The following is a 16,377-nucleotide window of genomic DNA, read 5'->3' as shown; positions in this document are numbered from 1 at the left end:
TATAACAAACAATAAATATGCATAAAAACTTAAAAAATGCAGGGCAAAAAAACCTCCAAAAAAATGGGAGGGAGGAAGAAGCACAAGGTTGTTGAAAATGAATAAAATCTGGGAGTAAAAAATGAATAAAGTAGGACCACTAAAGCTAGTATCAAATGCACAATTATTAAATACTAGCTGAAGAGCCCGGCGTTGCCCGGGCATAGTACCTAACTGTGAGTCCCGCTGTCCTAACATCCCCGCTCTCCACCCGCCATCCCGTTCTATCCCTCCGCAGCTGCGCTCTACATCCATGTCCCGGTGTCCCTCCACAGCCCCGCTCTCTTCCACAGCCCCGCTCTCTCCCTCCAAAGCCCCGTTCTCTTCCTTCACAGCCCTGCTCTCCCACACTCTCTCTCCACAGCCCCATTCTCTTCCTTCACAGCCCTGCTCCCCCTGTCCACAGCCCCGTTCTCTTCCTTCATAGCCCTGCTCTCCCGCTCTCTCCATCCACAGCCCCGTTCTCCTCCTTCACAGCCCTGCTCTCCTGCTCTCTCCCTCTAGAGCCCCGCTGTCTTCCTTCCTCCACAGCCCCGCTCTCCATGCACCACACGCGTTGACGCCGGGACCAGGAGAGAAAGAGGTGTGCAGATTGTTCGTTCAGCCAGAGTGGGCGGAGCTAGAGCAGAGTTGCAGCGCATGTGATTGGGCGGTCTGTGGGGGGCGTGGTCTAGCACAGGCGGCCTGAGTGGGCAGAGCTAGAGCGAAGCTGCAGCGGGTGTGATTGGGCGGCCTGCGGGGGCGTGGTCTAGCACTGTAGTAGGCCGCAATAGAAGCCGGGGACTATATTTAGGCCGGGAAGCTGCAGGGGAGAGGGGAGATTGCTGACTAAGCCGGGAGAGGGCTGGGAGGGTGCTGGCACTATTCGGCCCCTGTCCTGAAGAATGTCTTCCTCACAGCCCCGCTCTCCATGCACTGTCCTGCTGTATCTGTCCTCAGCCCTGCTCTCCAACCAAGTCCCACTCTGCTGCTTCGTTATTGGTTGGTGATACACACACACATTCAGATTTATATATAGAGATGATACAAAAAGCAGAGAAGGGACAATATGCTGATATAAATTATTAATAGTAGAAATGCTTAATGATGTACACAATCAATTTAATACCAAATGCAAGATAAAGTGCAATGTGCTGGTACAAGTGTTACTAGTGGAGATGTAAGAACAATGCTGTCAAAATTAGAGAGAACTCCTAAGGGGGTGCAGGGGTACGGTTTCAAGGATTTATTCATCAAGCATATGTTCCATATAGTTGAAAACCCCCCCAATGCAAAACCCCACTCTCTAAATGTAGAGGATACAGCCCTTACCCTAATAATTGTATCCCAGGATCAAATACATATGCTCATAAATATGGTGCCATTACCTGGGTAAAAGAAGATATGGGGTCACTACAGCTATCTTCTTTTACCCAGGTAATGGCACTATATTTATGAGCATATGTATTTGATCCTGGGATACAATTATTAGCATCCTATGAGAAAACGGTTGCAGGATTTGGGAATGTTTAGCTTGCAAAAGAGAAGACTGAGAGGAGACTTAATAGCTGTCTACAAATATCTCAAGGGCTGTCACATTGTAGAAGGATCATCTTTATTCTCATTTGCACAAGGAAAGACTAGAAGCTCCAATGAAAAATCTATCAAAAAATAGCATTAACCCGATCGCTAAATGGCGTAGCAAGAAAAAAGGTCAAAACACCATAATAACTTTTTTTGGTCGCCGCAACATTGCATTAAAATGCAATAACGGGCGATCAAAAGAACATATTTGCACAAAGTGGTGATATTAAAAATGTCAGCCCGGCACGCAAAAAATAAGCCCTCACCCGACCCCAGATCATGAAAAATGGAGACGCTACGGGTCTCAGAAAATTGCGCAAGTTTGTTTTTTTTTAGCAAATGTTGGAATTTTTTTTCACCACTTAGATAAGAGAACATAGACATGTTTGGTGTCTATGAACTTGTAATGACCTGGAGAATCATAATGGCAGGTCAGATTTAGCCTCTAGTGAACCTAGCAAAAAAGCCAAGCAAAAAAAAAGTGTGAGATTGCACTTTTTTGCAATTTCACTGCACTTGGAATTTTTTTCCCGTTTTCAAGTACACGACCTGGTAAAACCAATGATGTTGTTTAAAAGTACAACTTGTCCAGCAAAAAATAAGCCCTCACATGGCCATATTGACGGAAAAACAAAAAGTTATGGCTCTGGAAAGAAGGGGAGCGAAAAAAACCCGAAAAATCGAAAAAGCTTCGGGAGTGAAGGGGTTAACTAAAGTTCCAGGTTTTTGAAATATTTTATTGAATATTACATATTATGTAGGGCCAGTCTCCTGCACGCCGCGCCTCTTTCCCATCAGGGACTCCAACTTACTCACCGCCGCGGCCCTGCACTCCCTCACAGTATTCCTGCTGCTGCCTAGGTTCTACGCACTGCTCACAGATACCTGTGCAGTGTGCTTAGAGTGCACGTGTGATCCCACCCTCTCCAATGGCTGGGAGACATTTGTTGCTCAGGCACTTCCCATCTGGTGGAGGTGCCTTAAATACCAGGTGGCATCTGTGCTGCTGCACGGTGGTTCGATGCTGTGTGTGCAACCTCTCTTCCCTTACCAGCACCCCCTGGTGGAGGTTGCACTATACTGCACTGCAGCAGCATTACAAACACCTTCCAGAATATCCTCTAAACCCATGTTGTAGTTTTCCTGGATGACATCTTGGTGTTTTCTACCGATCTGCTTACACACAGTAGGGATATTTTCCATGTTCTGCAGAGATTAAGGAAGAACCATCTGTACGTAAAGTATGAAAAGTGTGTTTTCGAGCAGACCTCTCTTCCATTTCTTGGGACAATAAGAAGTTATTTCTGGAGGTGGATGATTCTTCCTCAGGGGTCAGAGCCTTTCTTACCCAGAAGTCTACCTCTGGTCGCATGGAGATCAGATAGACAAATTATTTGGTGTGACTGGGGAAAACCAAGCAGTCAAGGTACACATTGGTACCAATGACAAATTTAGAGGAAGGTGGAAGGTCCTTAAACATGATTACAGGGAATTTGGACAGAAGCTGAAGTACAGGCACCTAATCCACCTGGAACCAATAAGTCACTCTACCTCATACTCTTGATCCCCTACCAAATCCACCTCAATTATGTCTTGAGGACCAGGTGTCCCTTCAAATTTTTTTAAAGCGAATAATGGAAAGAATTATTGATTTTCCAGGCAATAGGAAGCTGCGACTTAACCGTGTTAAATATTAATTAATGGTACATTGCCTCATGGAAGGTTTAGCTGACATTACATGTGCTATTCCTGTACTTAACTCAGAGTACATGTATATAGATGTATGTAGATTAGTGTTGAGCGATACCACCCGATATTGAAAAATATCGGATCGGATTGGATCGCCCGATATAAAAAAAAGTATCGGGTATCGCCGATTCCGATCCCGGAAGTCCCATTCAAGTCAATGGAACAGAAATATCGGAATTAAAAAAAAAAAAAGCTTTCTTTCCTTGTAGGTTAATTATACATGAAGAAAAACAACTAATAATAATGTAGAATGTATTGTGGGAGGTGTAGGAGACATTAAAGCCATAGAGGTTTAGCCCAATCAAATGGAATAGCAGGAATTAAATTTTTTATTTTAAAGACGTTCGGAGTTACAAAGATATTGACTATGTTAACCTCTTTTATATTTTGTCAGATATGTATGTTTCACTACTTCCATGCTCTTCACCTTCTTTTCTACTTCTCCCACACTTTCTCCTTCATCATCCTCAGCAGCAGCATCTTTTTAATCAACTTCTTCTTCACCTTATTCATCTTCTTCTTCTTCACCTTTTTCCTACTATTCTTTTTCTGTACATTTTTCATATTCTTCTTATTCAACGATTATTCTTCTTCATATTCTACTTCATCTTCTTCCTATTCTTCTTCTTCATCATATTCTTATTTGTGACAGGCATTCCTGTAGTTGTTATCTATAAAGGTTTGAAGATTACACCTTGCGTTCTGCCTGTCACAAAAGATTTACAACAGGATTTGTCCGCATTCAGTTTGGCCTGCAGCAGCAGGCATTTTCCAGGGGCACCACGAGGAGGAACGGACTCACCCCCACACACTGCTTAGTCTTCTTCTGCTTATAATTTAGATAATACCATTTGTTCTGATTTTTAGTCTTATGCTTAATGTTCTTCTGCTTTTGGTTTTTCTGCTTCTTGGTCTTCTATCTCTTGTTGTTCTGCATCTTGGTGGTTGTCTTCATGTTCTTTGTCCTCTTGGTCATCTTCTTCAGGGTCATCTTTTTGGTCTTCTTCGGTGTGGTCTTCAGGGTCATCGTCAGGGAGATACAGAGTGAGAACCAAAAACCATTTCCACAAACTTGAACTTGGAAAAGTAGCAGAAGGTACAACAAGGCTGAGGAACTGCCGAGAACCAGCTGACGGTACTGGAACCCGGATGGGTAGCAGAAGGAACAAGAGCAAATGGAACTAGCGAGGACCAGCTGACTGTGCTGGAACCTGGAGGGGCAGCAGAAGGAACAAGAGCCAATGGCACAACCGTGGACCAGCTGACTGTGCTGGAACACGGTTACTAAGCAGGAGGTACCTGTGCTACAAAGCACTACCAAGGACCAGCAGATGTTGCTGGAACTGGGATACCGAGAAGGAGGCACCTAGGCCAAAGGCACTGCCGAGAACCAGCTGACGGTGCTGGAACCCAGATGGGTAGCAGAAGGAACAAGAGCAAATGGAACTAGCGAGGACCAGCTGACGGTGCTGGAACCTGCAGGGGCAGCAGAAGGAGCAAGAGCCAATGGCACAACCGTGGACCAGCTGACGGTGCTGGAACACGGTTACTAAGCAGGAGGTACCTGTGCTACAAAGCACTACCAAGGACCAGCAGACGTTGCTGGAACTCGGATACCGAGAAGGAGGCACCTAGGCCAAAGGCACTGCCGAGAACCAGCTGACGGTGCTGGAACCCGGATGGGTAGCAGAAGCTACAAGAGTCAATGGAACTAGTGAGAACCAGCTGACGGTGCTGGAACCCAGAGTGGCAGCTGAAGGAACAAGAGCCAATGGTACAACCGTGGACCAGCTGACGGTGCTGGAACACGGTTAATAAGCAGGAGGTACCTGTGCTACAAAGCACTACCAAGGACCAGCTGACGGTGCTGGAACTCGGATACCGAGAAGGAGGCACCTAGGCCAAAGGCACTGCCGAGAACCAGCTGACTGTGCTGGAGCCCGGATGGGTAGCACAAGGTACCCATAATAAACAAAGTTGCAAGGCCGCGAGCAGGACGCAGTTACCGAAACCCACAGTCCAACAGGGGGTGCTTGTCCTATTGGCACTACGGAACCAGCCTTTATTACCAGAACCCGCAGCCCACATAGGAAGCACCGAAACTGCAGGCACCATAGACTCGGCTAACCCGACCGCAACACGACAGGACAACGTATTGGTGGCAAAGTGACGTTGACACTACCCGGAAACAGCAGGCGTGCTGGAACCAGGCTGGGCACGAGGGAGTACCCGTGCCAAAGACACTTCTGAGCAGCAACTGGCGGGGTTGGAGGCCAGGGGAAATACTAGAGACAGTGGAGCCAGAGGCCTAAGTGGAGCACGGTTAAAAATCAGTAGTAGTGTGACTGTGTAGGCAGCAGGAGACTTTGCCATCCACACAGCAGGGGAGCAGCTGGCGTTACTGAACCCCACTGACACAGGAGCTAGTGTTTCTCTCTGTGCGGACGGCACTTCCAAGCAACAACTGGTTGTGTTGAAGCCCAGGATCAATCATGGAGCAGGCTGAGGCCTACTTGGAGCGAGTAGAAAATAAGATGTAGTGTGATTTTGGAGGCAGCAGGAGACTTTGTCTTCCACACAGCAGGGCAGCAGCTGGCGTTACTGAACCCCACTAACACTGGAGCATGTGTTTTTCTCTGTGAAGACGGCACTTCCGAGCAAAAACTGGCTGTGTTGAAGCCCAGGATCAATCATGGAGCAGGCTGAGGCCTACTTGAAGCAAGTTTTATATCGGTTGAACACTACTACTGATTGTAACCGTGTTCCACTTAGGCCTCTGCTCTACTGTCTCTTTTATGTCCCCTGGCCTCCAACCCCGCCAGTTGCTGCTCTGAAGTGGCGTCTGCACAATCCACACTTGTTCCTGGGTTACAGGGGCTCAGTCACGTCAGTTGATCCCCTGAAGTGTGTCCGGCAAGGTCTCCTGCTCTGTCCACTTTCCCACTACTAGTAATGGGAATGTGGACAGAGCAGGAGACATTGCCGGACACACATCAGGGGATCAACTGATGTGACTGAGCCCCAGTAACACAGGAACAAGTGTGGATTGTGCAGAAGCCACTTCAGAGCAGCAACTGGCGGGGTTGGAGGCCAGGGAAAATACTAGAGACAGTGGAGCCAGAGGCCTAAGTGGAGCACGGTTACAAATCAGTACTAGTGTGACTGTGTAGGCAGCAGGAGACTTTGCCATCCACACAGCAGGGGAGCAGCTGGCGTTACTGAACCCCACTGACACAGGAGCTAGTGTTTCTCTCTGTGCGGACGGCACTTCAAGCAACAACTGGCTGTGTTGAAGTCCAGGATCAATCATGGAGCAGGCTGAGGCCTACTTGGAGCGAGTAGAAAATAAGATGTAGTGAGTTTTTGGAGGCAGCAGGAGACATTGCCGTCCAAAGAGCAGGGGAACAGCTGACGTTACTGAACCCCACTAACACAGGAGCTAGTGTGTTTTACTCTGTGAAGACGGCACTTCTGAACACCAACTGGCGTTGTTGGAGCCCAGGATCAAGCATGGAGCAGGCAGAGGCCAGATGGTTTTTGAATGTGGAGGCAGCAGGAGACATTGCCGTCCACACAGCAGGGGAACAGCTGACGTTACTGAACCCCACTAACACAGGAGCTATTATGTTTTTCTCTGTGAAGACGGCACTTCTGAACACCAACTGGTGTTGTTGGAGCCCAAGATCAAGCATGGAGCAGGCTGAGGCCTGATGTTTTTTGCATGTGGAGGCAGCAGGAGACATTGCTGTCCAAACAGCAGGGGAACAGCTGACGTTACTGAACCCCACTAACACAGGAGCTAGTGTTTTTCTCTGTGCGGACAGAACTTCCGAGTGACAACTGGCTGTGTTGAAGCCCAGGATCAATCATGCAGCAGGCGGAGGCCAACTTGCAGCAAGTTTTATATAGGTTGTAGACTACTACTGATTGTAACCGTGCTCCACTATGGCCTCTGGCTCCACTGTCTCTAGTATTTCCCCTGGCCTCCAACCCCGCCAGTTACTGCTCTGAAGTGGCGTCTGCACAATCCACACTTGTTCCTGTGTTACTGGGGCTCAGTCACGTCAAGTTGATCCCCTGATGTGTGTCCGGCAATGTCTCCTGCTCTGTCCACATTCCCACTACTAGTAAAGGGAATGTGGACAGAGCAGGAGACATTGCCGGACACACATCAGGGGATCAACTGACGTGACTGAGCCCCAGTAACACAGGAACAAGTGTGGATTGTGCAGACGCCACTTCAGAGCAGAAACGGGCAGGGTTGGAGGCCAGGGGAAAAACTAGAGACAGTGGAGCCAGAGGCCTAAGTGGAGCACAGTTAAAAATCAGTAGTAGTTTGAATGTGGAGGGAGTAGGAGACTTTGCCGTCCACACAGCAGGGGAGCAGCTGGCGTTACTGAACCCCAGTAACACAGGAGCAAGTGTTTTTATCTGTGCAGACGGCACTTCTGAGCGACAACTGGCTGTGTTGAAGCCCAGGGATTACAGTTCAGGTGGTAGAAACATGAACACAACAGGAGACCTGGATACTGTTGCCAACAAATTATTTATTCTGGAAGAGGACTGGCAAATTCTGGCGAGATCCAGGCCTTGTTCATTTTCAGAAAAGTAAGCCGGTCAACCTTATCGGAGGATAGTCGCGTGCGACGGTCTGTTAGTACACCACCTGCGGCACTAAAGATGCGTTCCGATAATACACTGGCAGCAGGACAAGCCAGCACCTCCAATGCATACAGGCTAAGCTCTGGCCATGTATCCAGCTTAGAGACCCAAAACTTGAAGGGGGGAAGAGCCATCTGGGAGTACACTGACAGGGCAAAACATGTAGTCTGTCACCATCTGATGGAATCATTGCCTCCTGCTGACTGGAGCCGTCTGTGATGGTGTAGACATTTGTGGTGGACACACAAAACTTTGCCACATTTGGGCCATAGTGGTCTTGCCTTGTGCTGAGGCGCTGCCACTGCTCCCTCTTTGTGCCGAGCTTCCACCACTGCCTCGACGCACAGAGCTGCTTTGTAAAGCACTAAAAGCAAAACACAAAACAAATATCCTGGAATAAAAAAGTAAAAAAATATATTGCAAAAATTGCATGAGGTAGTAATAATAGTAATAATAAGGGTATTTAGTTAACATAATTTTGATCAAAATAATGTAGAAGCCATCCCGCCACGTCACGGCAACCCTTGTGGGACAGTCCTAACTCTTGTATTTAAAACCTTTCCACTTGTCAAGTGACGTAAATGTGAACAAGGACAGAGGGACTGGACCACCAGTAATAGTATAGGCCAGACAGGATGGATTTTCCAACTCAGAAACAGGGCGGTCACACCCTTATATGCACAGAATGCACAATGAAACAAATGAGAAACTGGGTCTGAGCAGAAAAAGTAAATTAATGTGCATGCAAAATGTAATTGCATATGCACACATGACCTTTACATAGAGAAAACCAAAAGCAAAACACAAAACAAATATCCTGGAATAAAAAAGTAAAAAAATATATTGGAAAAATTGCATGAAGGTAGTAATAATAGTAATAATAAGGGTATTTAGTTAACATAATTTTGATCAAAATAATGTAGAAGCCATCCCGCCACGTCACGGCAACCCTTGTGGGACAGTCCTAACTCTTGTATTTAAAACCTTTCCACTTGTCAAGTGACGTAAATGTGAACAAGGACAGGATATTTGTTTTGTGTTTTGCTTTTGGTTTTCTCTATGTAAAGGTCATGTGTGCATATGCAATTACATTTTGCATGCACATTAATTTACTTTTTCTGCTCAGACCCAGTTTCTCATTTGTAAAGCACTAGCAGCACTGCTGTCGGGTGGAATGGAGAACATGATGGACTGCACCAGTGTGTCTTGGTACTCCCGCAGTTTACGCTCCCGGTTCAACGGTGGTATGAGGCTTTGTAAGTTGTCCCGGTAGCGAGGATCTAGGAGGGTGTACACCCAATAATCAGTCGTGTTGAGAATGTGGGCGATGCGGCGGTTGTTTCTCAGGACCTCAGCATGAAATCAACCAAGTGCTGCAGACTCCCACATGCTAAAGAAACGCTGTCCCCTGCTTGAGTCGTCATCTCTGCCTGCTCTGCATCACCCCACCCTCGCTGTACATGCTGACTAGAGCATTGTGTACCTCCCTCCTCTGGAGAGATGTCTTCCTCCTCCATTGACTCCTCCTCATCCTCCTCACAAAGTGTCCCCTGCCTAGGCCTTTGTGAGGAACCATGTAGCGCAGACTGTCCAGAAGCAGATGGCATTTGTGACTCCTCATCCTCCACCTCTTCCAAAACCTCCTCCCTTAGTGCTTGCAGTGTTTTTTGAAGCAGGCAGATAAGGGAGACAGTCATGCTGACTAGTGCATCATCTGCACTCGCCATCCGCGTGGAATCATCGAAGGCATGCAAAACGTGGCAGATGTCCTTCACAGAGGCCCACTCAGTGGTGCTGAAGTGTGACCGGCGCACAGTGCGACTTGTTTGCGCCTGATGCAGCTGGTACTCCATGACTGCTGCCTGCTGCTCACACAACCACTCCAACATATGTAACGTTGAATTCCACCTGGTGAGTAGGTCACATATGATGTGATGTTCCGGAAGGCGTAATCGGCGCTGCAGAGCAGCAAGGCGCGATCTTGCAGTGCTGGAACGCCGCAAGTAAGCGCAATCTATGCGGACCTTGTGCAGCAGTGCATCAAGATCCGGATAGTCCCTCAGAAAGCTCTGCACGACCAAGTTTAGCACATGTGCCAGACATGAATGTGAGTGAGGTTGCCTAGGCCCAGAGCTGCCACCAGATTTCGGCCATTGTCACACACTACCAAGCCCGGCTGGAGATTCGCTGGCACAAACCACACGTCGCTCTCCTGCTTGATGGCATTCCAGAGCTCCTGCGCTGTGTGGCTTCGATTCCCCAAAGAAATTAATTTCAGTACGGCCTGTTGACGTTTGGCCACGGCTGTGCTCATATCGGGTAAGCGTTCACGGGTCCATGTGGAGGTAGACCGTGACGGCTCTTGCAGCGCTGATTCAGAGGAACTGGAGTATGAGGAGGAGTCAATGTGTACAGACTGGATTCCTGCAATCCTTGGAGGTGGCAGAACCCGTACAGCGCCACTCAAGATCTGTACCCGGCTCCACAACATTGACCCAATGGGCAGTGAGGGAAAGGTATCGTCCCTGTCCAAGGTTACTGGTCCACGCATCGGTGGTCAGGTGGACCTTGCTACTGACGGCGTTTAGTAGCGCATGTTTAATTTTTCCCTGCACATGCTTTTGCAGGGCAGGGACGGCTTGCCTGCTGAAATAAAAGCGGCTGGGCATGGTGTATTGTGGTACTGCCAATGCCATGAAGTTACGGAAGGTGTCAGTCTCCACCAGCCTGAATGAGAGCATTTCAAGGGCCAGTAGTTTTGCAATGCCAGCATTCAGAGCCTGTGCTCGGGGATGGTTTGCCGAGTATGGCCGCCTTTTCTCCCATGCCTGTGCTACCGATGGCTGTAGAGTGGCCTGGGAATGTGAGGATGACAGGGAACGTGGTGCTGTGGGTGGAATGTCACTGGGTCTCTGGACAACAGTGCCAGAGGTTCTTCAATGGCGATTCTGTGAGGAAGCCGAACCAGCTGTGTGTGAGCTGGAGGAAGAGGCTACAACAAGAGCTGAAGAGGTGGTAGGTGGTGCTGTAGGTTGGCCTAAGTCTTCAGTGTGCCTTTGTAACTCCACCACGTGCTTGGTCCGCACATATTTCCACATATTTGTGGTATTGAGGTTGCTGACATTTTTCCCTCTTTTGACTTTATGATTACACAGCTTGCATTTGACAAAGCAAATGTCATCTGCAATTGTGTCAAAAAAGGACCACGCACTGCAAGTCCTGGGAGCGCCCGTTTTGGGTTTTCAAAGAGGAATGCTCCTAATGGGTACCGAAGTGGAGGCTACAGGCAACCAAGTCTGCCCCCTCCCTCTCCCTCCTGTTTTGGCCATTCGGGGAATCTCTTCCTCAGAGCTGCTCCCACCACCTTCCTGTTCCTCACACCATGATGGGTTAAGGACCTCATCATCTACATTCCCCTCTTCAAACACCTGCTTCTCCTGGGTAGTCTCGCCAGCACAGTACCCACCAGAAAGTGGCACCTGAGTCTCATCATCTGATGCGTACTGAGGTGTGCTGACCATAGGCACTGGCCCACCCGCTTCTTCAGATTCAGAGGGACAAAGCAGTTGCGCATCACTGCATACTCCCTCTTCTTCACATTCTAGAATGCTGCTTGGCTGGCCCCATTTCCAAGCCAAGAGATTCAGAGAACAGAAGTAGAGATGGCTCCTGTCCAGGGCTCTCTGACTGCCTGGGCAATTTGGCAGGTGGTGAAGAGACAGATGGTTGCTCTTCAGTGCTCTGGCCCTGAGAGGATGAGGAAGTAATTGAAGTCGATGCATTAGCTGCCATCCATCCGACAACGGCTTCTATTTGTTCGTCCCGCAGCAGTGGGGTACGGCGAGGTCCTACAAAGCTGCGCATAAAGGACTGTTGCCTGGTAAAACTGGGGGATGCTGAGTCACTGTTGCCCGCAGCAAGCACAGAATCCCCACGTCCTCTCCCTGCTGAAACTCCACACCCACGACCACATGCCTTACTCCCTGCCTTCTTCATCTTGGTAGATTGATAAAGATAGGCAGAAAAGTACAAAGGGGAGGCTTTGTGTGCTTATTCCTGAACAGCTGCTAACAGGTATAAGAAACACTAATTTTATAAAGTGTGTGGACTACACTTTAATATGAGCTAATATGGCCTACACAACTGTCAAGTGGAGTGTTTGGTGAACTTTATTTACGTGGTTTTTTTTTCAAAAAAACAAAAAAGGATGTGACCAAAGATGTGAAAGCGATAGTATCACAAACTTTTTGGAGCTATTACAATGCAGGAAGGTAACCTACAATGCAATAGATGAGGCTCCAAAAAATAGGCTTAGGCTGTGTGCCCACGTAGCGATTTTTTAAGCGTTTTTGCCGCGATTTCGGCACGAAAACGCTGCGAAAACATTTAAAAATCGTGTACAGAACACCCCCCCATGCATTCCTATGGCATTCCGCACATGCTGTGCTAATGCTGCACTTTTTTCCGCGGCGGAATCGCAGCGCGGAAAAAATCGCAGCATGGTCATTCTTTTGTGCGGAATCGCAAAGAATTGCCGCGATTCCGCACCCATAGGAATGCATGAGAATCGCTTACTTCCCGCATGTGGCTATGCCCACCATGCGGGAAGTTAAGCGTCTCATGTGCGGTTGGTACCCACGGTGTGGAGGAGAGGAGACTGTCCTCCAGGCCCTGGGTACCAAACCCCTGTTAAAAAAAAAGAATAAAAAATAAAAAATCGGGGTATATTTACCTTCCGACGTCCCGCGCTGCATTCCCGGCCTAAGCGTTCCCAGTAATGCCTTGCGGCAAGGTCCTGTGATGACGTAGTCTCGCGTGACTCTAGTGGTCTCGCGAGATCGCTATAGTAACGCGAGACCAACGTCATCACAGGTCTCGCAAGCCATTACTGGGAACACTGAGGCCCGGGAATGCAGCGCGGGACGCCGGAAGGTAAATATACCCCGATTTTTTTATTTTTTTATCATTTTTAACATTTTATCTTTTACTATTGATGCCGCATAGGCGGCCTCAATAGTAAAAAGCTGCTCACACTTGTCAAACACTATGTTTGACGAGTGTGACCAACCTGCCAATCACTTTCCAAGCGATGCTTCAAATCGCTTGGAAAGTGCTTGAATATCGCACGTGAAAATCGCGGCAAAATCGCGATCATAATCGCAGTGAAATCGCGCGGAAAAAAACACGCTATTTATGGGAAGGAGTCCGGTTTTTAGTGTCTGGAATAAAACGCTACGTGGGCACATAGCCTAATACTAATCTGGCTGCGGCTGCAGGTCACAAGCCAGAAAAAAAAGCTCCTCTATCTACTCCTATATAGTGCTTGCAACCAACCAATGTAGATGGATACGGATGGAAGCACACTAATAGGAGAAAAAAAATCAGGAAAAATGAGCTGCAATAAAACAAAAAAAGGACTATGTATGAGGCAGTGACGCACGCTGAGTGGACTACAACCAGAGGTGGCTGCAGAACACACTACAACGTGAGCTGCACTCACACACAGAGACCTCACAGACAGCCGTGAACAGTGCAGAGAACTGGGCACTAGCACTGAAAGGCTGCAGAAAGGCTCCGCTGTCTACTCATATATAGTGTTTGCAACCAATGTAGATGGATATGGATGGATGCACACTAATAGGAGAATTAATGAAAAATGAGCAGCAATAAAACAAAAATATGTATGAGGCAGTGACGCACGCTGAGTGGCCTACAACCAGAGGTGGCTGCAGGACACACTACAGCGTGAGCTGCACTCACACAGACCTTGCAGACAGCTGTGAACAGCGCTGAAAGGCAAAAGAAAGCGACACTGATTGATAATGTAGCCTGGGTAAAGCACAATATTATATAGGAAATCGCTATCTCTAACTGTCCCTCAGAGTCTTGAACAGCAGCCTGTCCCTAACTGAATTCACAGCAGAGTGAACCCTAAATGGCGGCGGCTTTTATAGTGCATCATGACATCATTTCAGCAGCCAATCACAGCCATGTCATTAGTTAACATGCCTACATGCCTTATAGCATGTGCCCACACTTCTGAGGATTCCTCATTGGCTGATTCAAATCAAACTGGCTCATAGCATTATGGGAACTTCCGATTCTGGTATTCGATATGCTAAAAGTATCGGAACTCAGTATCGGAATTCCGATACCGCGAATATCGGCCGATACCCGATATTTGCGGTATCAGAATGCTCAACACTAAGCGTTTCACGCTAGTGTTGCAGGAGCGGTGAATGTTAAGTGAGTTTTTGTATGGGAGTAAGTTCAAAGAGCGGCGCATGCGCAATGAGTCACCAATAACGCCGACATCACTTACACCTGATCGCAGGGATATTTATATAGGAGTGCGCTCATTTCACACACGTTGCCCCCTATTGAGGAAGCCATACGGCGAAACGGCGCTGTCGGGGTAGCCGGGGTACCCGTAAACCAGCAATACCAGCGTTTACTTACATGTAAGTTTTTGACAGTGCAATCACATTATACTATGCAATCTCGTTTTATGCAATTTAGCTGGCATCTGCAGGTACAGTCATGGCCAAAAGTATTGACACCCCTGCAATTCTGTCAGATAATACTCAGTTTCTTCCTGAAAATGATTGCAAGCACAAATTCTTTGGTATTATTATCTTCATTTAATTTGTCTTAAATGAAAAAACACAAAAAGAATTGTCCTAAAGCGAAATTGGATATAATTCCACACCAAACATAACAAAGAGGGTGGACAAAAGTATTGGCACTGTTCGAAAAATCATGTGATGCTTCTCTAATTTGTGTAATTAACAGCACCTATAACTTGCCTGTGGCACCTAACAGGTGTTGGCAATAACTAAATCACACTTGCAGCCAGTTGACATGGATTAAAGTTGACTCAACCTCTGTCCTGTGTCCTTGTGTGTACCACATTGAGCACGGAGAAAAGAAAGAAGACCAAAGAACTGTCTGAGGACTTGAGAAACCAAATTGTGAAGAAGCATGAGCAATCTCAAAGCTACAAGTCCATCTCCAAAGATCTGAATGTTCCTGTGTCTACCGTGCGCAGTGTCATCAAGAAGTTTAAAGCCCATGGCACTGTGGCTAACCTCCCTAGATGTGGCCAGAAAAGAAAAATTGACAAGAGATTTCAACGCAAGATTGTGCGGATGTTGAATAAAGAACCTCCACTAACATCCAAACAAGTTCAAGCTGCCCTGCAGTCCAAGGGTACAACGGTGTCAACCCGTACTATCCGTCGGCATCTGAATGAAAAGGGACTGTATGGTAGGAGACCCAGGAAGACTCCACTTCTTACCCCGAGACATAAAAAAGCCAGGCTGGAGTTTGCCAAAACTTACCTGAAAAAGCCTAAAACATTTTGGAAGAATGTTCTCTGGTCAGATGAGACAAAAGTAGAGCTTTTAGGGCAAAAGCATCAACATAGAGTTTACAGGAGAAAAAAGAGGCATTCAAAGAAAAGTACACGGTCCCTACAGTCAAACATGGCGGAGGTTCCCTGATGTTTTGGGGTTGCTTTGCTGCCTCTGGCACTGGACTGCTTGACCGTGTGCATGGCATTATGAAGTCAGAAGACTACCAACAAATTTTACAGCATAATTTAGGGCCCAGTGTGAGAAAGCTGGGTCTACTTCAGAGGTCATGGGTCTTCCAGCAGGACAATAACCCAAAACACACTTCAAAAAGCACTAGAAAATGGTTTGAGAGAAAGCACTGGAGACTTCTAAGGTGGCCAGCAATGAGTCCAGACCTGAATCCCATAGAACACCTGTGGAGAGATCTAAAAATGGCAGTTTGGAGAAGGCACCCTTCAAATATCAGGGGCCTAGAGTAGTTTGCCAAAGAAGAATGGTCTAAAATTCCAGCAGAGCATTGTAAGAAACTCATTGATGGTTACCGGAAGCGGTTGGTCGCAGTTATTTTGGCTAAAGGTTGTGCAACCAAGTATTAGGCTGAGGGTGCCAATACTTTTGTCCGGCCCATTTTTGGAGTTTTGTGTGAAATGATCAATGTTTTGCTTTTTGCTTCATTCTCTTTTGTGTTTTTTCATTTAAGACAAATTAAATGAAGATAATAATACCAAAGAATTTGTGTTTGCAATCATTTTCAGGAAGAAACTGAATATTATCTGACAGAATTGCAGGGGTGTCAATACTTTTGGACATGACTGTATATATCAAGAGTATCAGCGGCTATTGAATGTGCAGTTTTGGGATGGTTACTGAGCACTGAGCTCAGTATTCTAAGTATATCCCTTACCTATATATTACCATTGTCAGATAGCATTTTATGCTTAATATGCACATTCTCTTAATGCACAACAGATAGCTATAATTTATGCAATCTTGTTTTATGCAAATATAA

At 47.1% G+C, this 16,377-nt stretch overlaps 1 protein-coding gene across 1 annotated transcript in view; it reads left to right on the top strand.

The window, feature by feature from the left end:
* Positions 1-16,377, top strand: part of LOC141094141 (uncharacterized) — a 392,749-nt gene that overhangs the window by 109,029 nt on the left and 267,343 nt on the right. The gene's annotated exons all lie outside the window — the stretch shown is intronic.

This window comes from Dendrobates tinctorius, unplaced genomic scaffold, assembly GCF_039654945.1.
Source record: "Dendrobates tinctorius isolate UK_male_01 unplaced genomic scaffold, ASM3965494v1 ptg000063l, whole genome shotgun sequence".
In the NCBI taxonomy this organism is placed as follows: domain Eukaryota; kingdom Metazoa; phylum Chordata; class Amphibia; order Anura; family Dendrobatidae; genus Dendrobates; species Dendrobates tinctorius.
Note: the sequence above shows the minus strand (reverse complement) of the source record. Positions and strands in the feature narration are given on the sequence as shown.